This window comes from Diospyros lotus, chromosome 5 (assembly GCF_014633365.1).
Source record: "Diospyros lotus cultivar Yz01 chromosome 5, ASM1463336v1, whole genome shotgun sequence".
NCBI classification, from domain to species: domain Eukaryota; kingdom Viridiplantae; phylum Streptophyta; class Magnoliopsida; order Ericales; family Ebenaceae; genus Diospyros; species Diospyros lotus.
In genome coordinates, this window is record NC_068342.1 from 27,598,392 (window position 1) to 27,609,113 (window position 10,722).

A 10,722-nucleotide genomic window follows, 5' to 3' on the forward strand; every position below is an offset into this window, starting at 1 on the left:
ATATTATTAAATATATATTAAACTCTCGGCTACCTCTCACAAAACCTCCCCCCTCTCCCTCTAGCTCATTAATTAAACACATCTAATTAATTGAGTGTTTAAATTATAAATGTATTTGTAGTATATTTGTTGTTAGTAATATTAAATTTTTGTAACTTACTAAATTAAATTATTTGATCAATCTTCATTTTTGACACTAAATTAAGTTATTTCATTAAGTTACAAAAATTTGATATTATTAACAAAAAAATATATTATAAATACATTTATAATTTAGTTTTATAATTTAAATACTTAATTAATTAAATGTGTTTAATTAATGAGATGGAGAGAAAAGGGGAGGGTTTCGTGAGAGGGAGAGAGAGTCACGTGAGAACAATGGCGGTAAGAAAAAGAATAGGTGGATTGAAAAATTAAAAATTATTAAAAAAATATTTTGATAGCGGAAAAGTAGAATTTTCCAATTTCAATTTGCCTTTTGTTTGTTGGACCATATTTCAAGTTGCAAAAAATTTTAATTATTGAAAAAATATTAATGATTAATTTTTATTATTATCGTAAAAAATATTAACTATTAATTGTTGGACCATTTTTTTTATAATAAAAAATATTAATTATTATTGGGGCTCTCAACTACTTTTAATCTTAATAATAATAATATAATTATTATTATTATTATTCTCATAATATATATATATATTAGTTCAGAGGCGGCATAAGGTTTTTTAAGATCAGAACGCTGCGGAGAGCCGAAGGAGATTAAAAGATTTTAACGATTCTAGCTCTTAAATGAGCTATGGAAACGTTCAGAAACCCTAAACCGTGAAATTCGTTGCAAAGGAAACTTAATCAAATACGATTACGCCGGCGGCAACGCCGGCCTGTTTCTCGAGAAAGAATCGAAAGGAGCGAAAGAGGGGTGCAGCACGAGGACTTCCCAGGGGGTCACCCACCCTAATACTACTCCAGCCCAAGCATGCTTAACTTCAGAGTTCTGAAGGGATCCGGTGCTTTAGCGCTAGGTATGATCGCACCCCCACATTTCGGCCCCGGGGCCGTGGGTTGAAAGTCGCAGGTTGGTTTCGCAGAAAAACAGGCATTAGTTCAAAGGCAGCGTAAGTTATTTTAAGATCGGGACGCTGCGGAGAGCCGGAGGTGATTAAAAGATTTTAACGATTGTAGCTCATAAATGAGCTCCGGTGACGCTAAGAAACCCTAAACCGTGAAATTCGTTGCGAAAAAAACTTAAGCGAATACGGTTACGCCGGCCCGTTTCTCGGGAAGGAATCGAAAGGATATAAAAAAGGATGCAACACGAGGACTTCCCAGGGGGTCACCCACCCTAGCACTTCTCCCGCACAAGCACGCTTAACTTTGGAGTTTTGAAGGGATCCGATGCTTTAGCGCTAGGTATGATCACACGCCCACATTTAGGCCCCGGGGCCGTGGACTGTTCCCCGCCCACCTCCACGATGAGGGGCGTCCGCTCGGTACCTGTAAGAGGCCAGAAGCGAAAGTCGCAGGTTGGTTTGGCAGAAAACGGGTATTAGTTCAGATGCGGCATAAGCTTTTTTAAGATCGGGACACTGCGGAGAACTGGAGGAGGTTAAAAGATTTTAGCGATTATAGCTCATAAATGAGCTCTGGGGACGTTAAGAAACCCTAAACTGTGAAATTCGTTGCGAAGGAAACTTAAATCATACGATTACACCAGCGGCGACGCCCGCCTGTTTCTCGGGAAGGAATCAAAAGGAGCGAAAGAGGGGTGTAACACGAGGACTTCCTAGGAGGTCACCCACCCTAGTACCACTCCCTCCCAAGCACGCTTAACTTCGGAGTTCTGAAGGGATCCGATGCTTTAGCATAAGGACAAATAAATGGAGGCCATGAACAAACAGTGATTTAGAATTAATAAGTTAGAATTTAAGGACACTTTCAATATATATAACCATTATTCTAAACTTCCACTGTATTATATTTTCAAAAGTTCACTATAGACTATTGTTTATTCTATTTCATTTACTCTCCATTAAGCTTTTGAATCATACTTCAAATATTATCTAGAAGAATTGTCTCTTATCAAAGCATGGATCTCATATTTGTACTAGTATAATTTAGGGAAAGATTAATATTTGCATTATTGGTTTAAATATTAAATGAAGTTCTTTGAACATTTCAGTCAAAAAATGAGTACATGATCACCTTTTTCTTTTGAAAACTGTTGCTCTTGAAAGCTTTACACCAACAAGCATGCAAGGTTGGATGCAATTGATAATGAAATTAATAGATCAACCAAATCTCGAGCGAAACTATTAGATCAGAGTCTTTAATTATGACACACCATATTCTGCCTATGTGCTTAAGTACTCCAAAACATTCAACAATGGAAGTTATTCTTCTTGTGATCATATCAGTTAGGCACTCACCTAGTAGGTTATTACATTTATTAATTTACTTACATGCATTTTTTTAAAAATGTTATTTTTAATTAATTTACCTCTTACACCACATATAAATATTTTGCGTCATTTAACCTCTTATTCACCCATAACTTACTTTTGGCATCTAACAAGCCCACATACAACACACTATATAAAAATATAATTAACATCTTAAGCTCAATAGACGAGTCGTTACAAATTAAATCTTATCACTCACATGATACATATAATATTAAGCATTAAAAATTTTAAAAAATGGGTGATCACCCACCACCCGGAGGGAGTGATTAAATCCTATCACTCACAGGATATATATAGTACTAAGCATTCAAAATAAAAAAATAATGGGTGATCACCCACCACCCGGAAGGAGTGATTAAATCTTATCACTCACAGGATACATATAGTACTAAGCATTCAAAAGTTAAAAAAAAGGGTGATCACCCACCACCCGGAGGGAGTGATTAAATCCTATCACTCACAGGATACATACCTCCAACAATGCTGGTATCACAAATGCACACACAAGATGAAAAAGAGAAGGACCGACCTGTAAACCAAAAAAAAAGAGAGAGAGAGAGAGATAAAAAGATAAGAGTTATAGTTTTCCCATATAGGCTAATCATTTGTCTGCATGTAAATTTAATCCAAATCCAAATGAGTATATACTCTATCCAAATTAAGTCAACTTAAATTGATTCGTACTTAGTTTATAAACATCAAGACTACTATATAATAACCAACACACATGCAATCTCTGGTTTCTATAAAGTTATGGTGCCTCATACTAAACCAAAAAGTCAAAACACTCAAGCTCATTCATCATCATCATCATCATCATAACATTCAATGACTTTTCGTTTTCCTCTCCCTCTGACTTTCTTTTTTCCCTTCCCACTCCCTCTCTTTCGTTTTCCCAATTGACGTGATACACCTTCTTCACATGGAATCTCTGTTGGAATGTCACTTCTAATCAATGTAAAGTCTTCCTCATATGCACTCACATCTTGGGGTGAACACGAGCTAATTAATGTGGTTTTGGAAAACTTAGCTGTTTGGCAAATAATAGGTTTCAGGTAGGGCACAGTGGTTCTCTAAATGTGGTTTTGGAACATTTGGTAATCTATAATTTTGGGGGGGAGGGGGGGATAAGAAAGAAAGAGGAGGGAGGAAAAATTCTACTATGAATATTTATTTGGTGCCTAGTTCTGCGTTCTTCACCTATCTTAGAGCCCTACTATGGCATTTCTGCAGACTGCAACTTCACTACATGTGATATGGGTCCTAAGTTGTAATGACTCTGAACATAATGTTATTCTATATAAGCGAGCTAATTTCTATACTAGCCTATTCTACTGGGCTCGATATTGCTGTGTTGGCATGCTAACAAGGGAAGCCATCTTTTTCTGAGTTCTTTCTCCCTACTGGATGCTTGGTCAAGTTAAGCAGAATGTAATGCTCCGTTACTTTGCAATTGGTGTCACTTATTAGTTGATAACATGCAACTCATTGTGTGTGTTTGTTTGCTCTGGTGTAATTTGTTCCTCCTTTCATTTTTATCATTTTCATGTTTTGATTCTTTACATTCATCTTCTGACTACGTTCCTGTTATTGTTGTGTTTGTGTTATGTAGAGTGATGAACACTTTATTGTGGACAGCTTCTTGCATTCATTGGGCTTGGAAAAATATGCCATATGTTTTAAGGCAGAAGAAGTATGTGATATCTTTTGACCTTATTTATACTCTTTCAGTAGTTCTAAAAAGAAATTATCTGAATTTTCACCAAAGTTGTGCATGTTTCAAAGAATGTAGAGTTCTCCATCTATTCACTCTTTGTTTGTAAGGAAACATGAAATTCAAGCGTGGTCATGGTTTATCAAAAACAGGCTCTTTTGCAATTAAACATGAAAGAAAAAGTGTATATAATTTGAAACAATAAGTATATATGTCTAGCACTAGTTACTGCCACTTATTTCCCTTTATCAACAGCATTATTGCTGTTATTTGTGCACTTTTTGAAATTCATTGTCTCAAATTGTCCCTAAAAGCCCCTGTTATCCACAGTTCTTCTCCAAGTTTGTGCAAGATGAACCTAGACCTGTGGAGTTTGTTGTTTTGAATTCATTCTTTGTTAATGTTGTGTCCCTGGAATTATGTCTAAACTTCTCCAGTCATACTCCCTTGATGGGATCATTGTCGAAGGATTCTCTTAGTTACTTGTAAATTCTACTTGGTATTTGAGTTCATCTTAATGCAGTTAGGTTTAGGTATGTGTTTTTGAAGATAGACACCTACAAATTCTCTATTTGTTAGGCTTTGGGTTCCTTATTTGACCTCTTGTATATTTTTGGCTCAAGTGTGCTAGTTTAATATAGTGTGACATGCAAGGCTTTTATTCTAACTCGCATGTTGAAAATACTTATGCCGATAATTTTTTAGAGTTATTTTTTTTTAATTTTCTTTTCTTTTAACTATAAAATTATAGCAAATTTGGTGTATATATAAGATATCAAAGACATGTATCACAAAGCAGAAATGTGTTAAAGACTTGTGGAGAATACGCCAAGGTTTTTCTGTTACAACTGGACTTTGTCAAAGATGTACATCAAGCTCTTACTTTTTTTATTCTAGCAATGGATGAACTCACTAAGTACATCCAACATTAGTGTCTTGATGTATATTATTTGTAGATAACAATGTCTTGATGAATGAGATAAAAGAACATGTGAATGCCAAGTTCAAGTTGTGGAGGAACAACTTAAAATTCTAAAGCTTCAAGTTGAATGCCCTAAGACCAAATATAAAATGTAATTTTAGTAAAAATAGAAGTATTGGTGATATTGTGGTAAGATTTGAAAATCTAGTTATTGCATTAAAATTATGAGTTTTAATATCTAGAATTAATTATTCAAAAAATAAGGATCTTATGGAGGTTGTTACTCGTAGAAATAATGGAAGACAACTAACATGAACAAGTGTTTCTAACTTTATGCAATTTTAAAATCAAATAAAAAATCAAAATTAAAAGAAAATTTTATTAGACAACTGAAAGATCAAGTTTGTTATATGGTATAGATGGTATTGCAAAACCTCCAAGATATTGTAATTTTCTGTCAGGCAATTTTTCGATTTTCAGGTCTATTATATATATATATATATTTATGTCTTATGTTAAAAATCTTCATGGCTATCAATTACAAGCAGTTTGGAAATTTTATACTGTCATTTCCCTTGATGAAAATTCTACAGGGGATTGTGAAAGTAGCACATTGGCTGAACCATGAAAAACCATGTGTTTCTCATTTCTATTCCCTTTTTATAATTATTCTTGCTGCTTGCTTTGAGTGTGCTTGAAATGGATATCAAATTTAAAAATTGTATTACAGCAGATTCACTTTAGGTTTTTTTTTTTTTTTTGGGTTCTATTATGAAAAGATGAAAGGCGAGCTAGAATTTATGTAGCCAGCCCAACATGGTGCGATAAAGGCTTTATAAGTCATCGTTTATCATGGAAAGATAAGTGGGCTAATAAAGTCTAAATTTGACAAGAAGGTAATTTCAATCCGTGGCATATAAGAATAACAGATTTGGTAGTTCAGCAACAGGTTGTTAGAGTGTTAACGGGATCAAGGCTAAATAGAGTTGATGAGGAGGATTCATGGGAACTTGAGCAAATTGCATTCAGTACATTCAGATGTGTAGCAGATTCGGTCTTTTTGACACTAGTTTGATTTTGATATGAATAAACAAAATTTTAACAAATGAATCTAAATAAGCATATCCATGAATGTAATGGGTACAAATCATAGAGAGGTTAGAACATTGTACCATAGAACTGGTGTATGTGGTGGATAAGATGCTGATTTTTTTTTTTTTTTGAAGTTTGGGAGATTGGCCCATACAACAGGACGTATAAGAAAATAAGTTATATTGAGGAGGAAATTTCGTTGTTTTTGGTTATTGGGCTAGGAATCAGGTGTTCCATTCCCAACAAAACAGATAGCTGTGAGGTTCCACATTAAGAGAGATTCATTTGGAGAAAGTGAGCACAAAAGAGGATGCGACAAGTATGTTAATGAAGACATTACCTATGGAGAATATCAAGCATGGCCTGGACTTGCTCCTACACATTTAGAGTAAATAAGTGATGTGTGACTAGCTGCTTTCGGAGAAGGAACAAGTCAGAGACAATCTAACGTTTGTGACTAGCTGCTTTCGGAGAAGGAACAAGTCAGAGACAATCTAACGTTTATGCTGCAATCCTTTTCTCTTTCAAAATTATGTAGCAAGTTTGTCATGTTTTAATTTATGAATATAACCAACAATATAACAACAATCTAACCAGAACACCAACAATAATAAAACCATAACAACAATAATCAACCCAACAGAAAACAAAAAATAATATTTAATTGTAAAATAAAAATAAAATAAGTTATAAAATTAATATTAATAATAGTTTGATTGATAAAAAAAATAATTATGATTATGATAACTGATAAAATAATTTAAATTATAATAATTATTAAATAATTTAACTAATAATATATGATAATAATCTAAATTATAATAAAATAATTTAAATTATTGCATCAAATTAATATTTATTTAAAAATATAATTATATTATAAATCTAATAATTATAATAAATTAGTTTAATATATTATATTATTTTTAATGTTTTCGTAATTTTTTAATACCTTGTATTATCAATAAATAATTAATGTTAAATTATATTAGTGTAATAATTATATTCGTGCATTTATAAAAAAAATATAATCAACTTAGAGATTACTTATATAAATGTTAGTTAAATCTTAATAATTTGTTTCTATTATTTAACGGTTAGAATTTAAATTTTAAATCAATAATGACGGAAAAGTAGTATAACTATTTCTTAGGAGTATGGTTAGTTTTCTTTATTCAAATTATTATAAATATTTCACATTAAAATAAGTTATATTAATTTATCTAATCTTTCATTTATTTATGTTTTTAGGTTCTTGCAATGCATAAATAACAGAAGAAGAAATAGCACGAAATTAAATTTAATGTTGCTATCATTACATGTATTCACATTAAAAATAATTAAAGATTTTTTATAGTGTGTGGTTGACATTAGTTTTATTTTATGTGATTATTTGAAAGTTTTTAAAGTTATATATTGTGTGCTTTATATTTCATTTAGATTGTATAGGTTGGTATAGGTTTAGAAAAAAATATTATTTCCAAAAAAAAGATATCGTTATAGGGGCCGAGTAAGCACAGCGACTGGGAGAATTGGTACAGGAAATAAGTTGGCACTCTTGAGATAGAAAAGAGTGGCAATAGCAGGAGGTCTAAGTTCAATGCGAGAAAACAACACACTGGTGGAGGTCTGTTCTTAATTTTTTGTAAAGATTTAAAGTCCCCTATTCCATAATGGAGAGTTGAATGCCTTCGGACCCAATTCTTGCAGGCAAGCTTGCTGTTATGGGAGTAGTGGTGCACATTAAATACATTTTTCTTGTGGTTGAAATCCTTGTGACTAGGCAAGGCAAAGCCACCTAAAAGAAGCAGTGAGACCTTAACAAAATCTACAACTCTAAACTTTAATCTAACCTTTGTTGGCCCCTTGAGTATGGTTGTAACGACCCGTTTATTTGTGAATTAATATGAATTTGGGTGTAAAGAATTAATTGAAGAAAAATTAAAATTTATCAAGTGAATTTTGGTAAATGCTTCCAGCCTCCTTTGCTGCCAGAAAATGCTTCTTTTATGTGCCCATGTGACCCCTACATTGCTCATTTCCCTTAGCCTATAAATGGGCCATGATACTGAGTGAAATGGGAGACTTTGGGGGGGAAGGTTTTGGGGAAATATTATGGAAATTTTTGGAGAAATTAGGGAAAATTCTGCTGTTGGGTTTGGGCTTGGCATAAGCAATCCCGGTATGCTGCAAGGATTAAGAAGATATTTAAGGCAAGTTCTCTTCCTAGTTTTTGCAAGTTCTTCTTCCTCTTTGTTTCAATTAAGAGACAAGATCTCGGTTTTCTTATTAATATGCAAGTTCAGTTTCTCCCTCTTCTCAAGTTTATGTTTGCAAGTTCTTCTCCTATTTTACAAGTTCAGTTCCTTTTTGCTCAAGTTATGTTTAAATTACAAGTTCTATTCTCTATCTCATGTTATTGCAAGATTCTACCTCTTAATTTTCTAAATTGCAAGTTATTTTCCTATTTTACAAGTTATTTCCCTTTTTACTAGTAAATTATTTCATGGTTCTCAGTTATACCTCTTGAGTCTCAAATAAGGTTTTGTATCACCCTATCTTTCTTTGGGAATGATGCTTTATTGAGGACATGCAAGGATTTGATATTATCTTGCATGAATGTTGTCCTATTGTGCTTATTGTTTCGTTATTTGCATGTCAGTTATATATGGAAAATTATTACAAATTTGCATGTTACAATGATGCATGAAGCATGTGGATGAAAGTGGTTTTTAAGAATGTGTAAAGGCCTCATGATGCGCGCAGCAGACGAGTCCCTAGGATATATCTGCAAAGAAAGTGTTGAGCTCAAAGTTGGACTTTTTTCCCATGGTTTGACTTTGGTCTCATGTTTATGGTTTTAAAAAGATTACATATGAGCATGGATGCATGTTTTATTATATTATCATTTGAAAGTACCTTAAATGCCATCCATGACTCTTTTGCTTCACGATACCTATGACTCTTATGCTCGCTTTCTTCCAGTTATACTTGCTTGGCCTTGTGGCTCATGTTTGCTTGCATCATTCCAGGTAAGGGTAAGGCTAAGGAAGAGGGCAAGCCAAGTGAACCATGATCCATGGGGTAGTAGTGTGTACAGAGCCGTCTCAATCAAAGGTCCTTGGGGGTGTCTTGTGGTGTGTAATATTAAGTTATGCTTGTTTATGTTTCAGGTTGTACCCCTGAGGGGGTGTGGTGGGTTTATAGACCCTGATGTGGTGTGTAATATTGAGTTACTTTTGTTTATGTGAGCATGTCGACACTATTGTGTTTGTCTATGAGTAAGAATGTATGGGTGAGGCTTCCATTGTCAAAGAGGATGTGTAATGTTTTAATGGATTTTGGCATTTATGACATCTTGTTGTGGGTCTTGTTATGACATCTTGACATCAAATGTGCACTATGGCATTTGAAGTGTGGACATAGGATGTGTAATGTTGAATTGAAACTTAAATCTTAATGCAGCAAGCTTGAAAAGTATTGTGTAGATAAGATAAAATAAATGCATAGTGCACATACACAAACAGAAAGAGTGGAATTTATAGTGGTTTGGTGCTTCCTTACACCTATGTCCACTTCTCCAAGGCAACTCACCCCAAGTTACCCTGATATCTTATCCAAAGTTCACCGCTACAACTTTTTACATATCCTTTAGATTTGATCAAACTCTAAGAAGCCACATCACACACCAGCAAGAGCCTACTTGCTCTTACACACAACAAAAAAGTATCCAATATTTATACATCTTTTTTGTTTCTACCTTAGAATTTTTTGTACAAAAATAAGCTCTAATAAAGCAAATGAAACAATATTACTTGAATGTTTTAGCCAACAACAACATTTTTTTTATGGAAACAACAACAATACTACTCTAATGAAACAATTTTTACGGTTCCTTTCCTAGTGTCTCCTTTCCTAAATATGTTTCTCTTCCTATTTTTGGAGATTTCTTGTTTATCTTTCTTTCCCTGTTGTATATTTCCTAAGATATTGGGATATAATCTCCCAATATCTAGTATATATTGTAAAGGACATATTAAGTTCAATACAAAAGAAGAATTATTTCTTTCTTCAGTAGGTAATGATGCCAAGTCCAAAGGGACACTCTTAGAATAATCTGTAGGATAATCTGGTTGTCTGGCTGCCATCTATAGGATAATGTGTCTTGAACTACTCCTAATGTGGTCTTGCTGTTCCACCAGCCTATGCCAGGGGGCGATCTTGTAGTTTGTGCCCTTGTTGCCATAATGCAAAGCAAGTCCTCCAACTAGTTTTGTATCTTGCCTAGGTCGTCTGCAATTGTGAGCCCGGCGTCCAACTCCAACTGGCTAGAATTATAGCACTTCCAAAGCCCAAGCAATACCCTCCCCAATGCTCCCTCCTGCATCTTGAGCAACTTTTCTTCTCTTGAACTTGAGGGCCTTGGTCTTTCAGCCTTTCTTAATTGGATCTGTATTGGATTTCTTTGAGATTGGGCTCAGTTTCTGTCACACAAATCTTGATCAATCACCATGGCTTTGGCCATCACAAGC

General features: G+C 33.9%; 1 protein-coding gene, 1 non-coding gene and 1 pseudogene across 4 annotated transcripts in view; all 3 read right to left on the reverse strand.

The window, feature by feature from the left end:
• LOC127801380 (DNA damage-binding protein 1-like) overlaps nucleotides 1–10,722 on the reverse strand; it is a 166,575-nt gene that overhangs the window by 136,335 nt on the left and 19,518 nt on the right. The window lies entirely within an intron of this gene.
• On the reverse strand, nucleotides 917–1,036 carry LOC127802940 (5S ribosomal RNA). Its single transcript, XR_008023389.1, has one exon. It is a non-coding gene; the product is annotated as a 5S ribosomal RNA (ribosomal RNA).
• Nucleotides 1,305–1,424, reverse strand: LOC127802911 (5S ribosomal RNA; annotated as a pseudogene).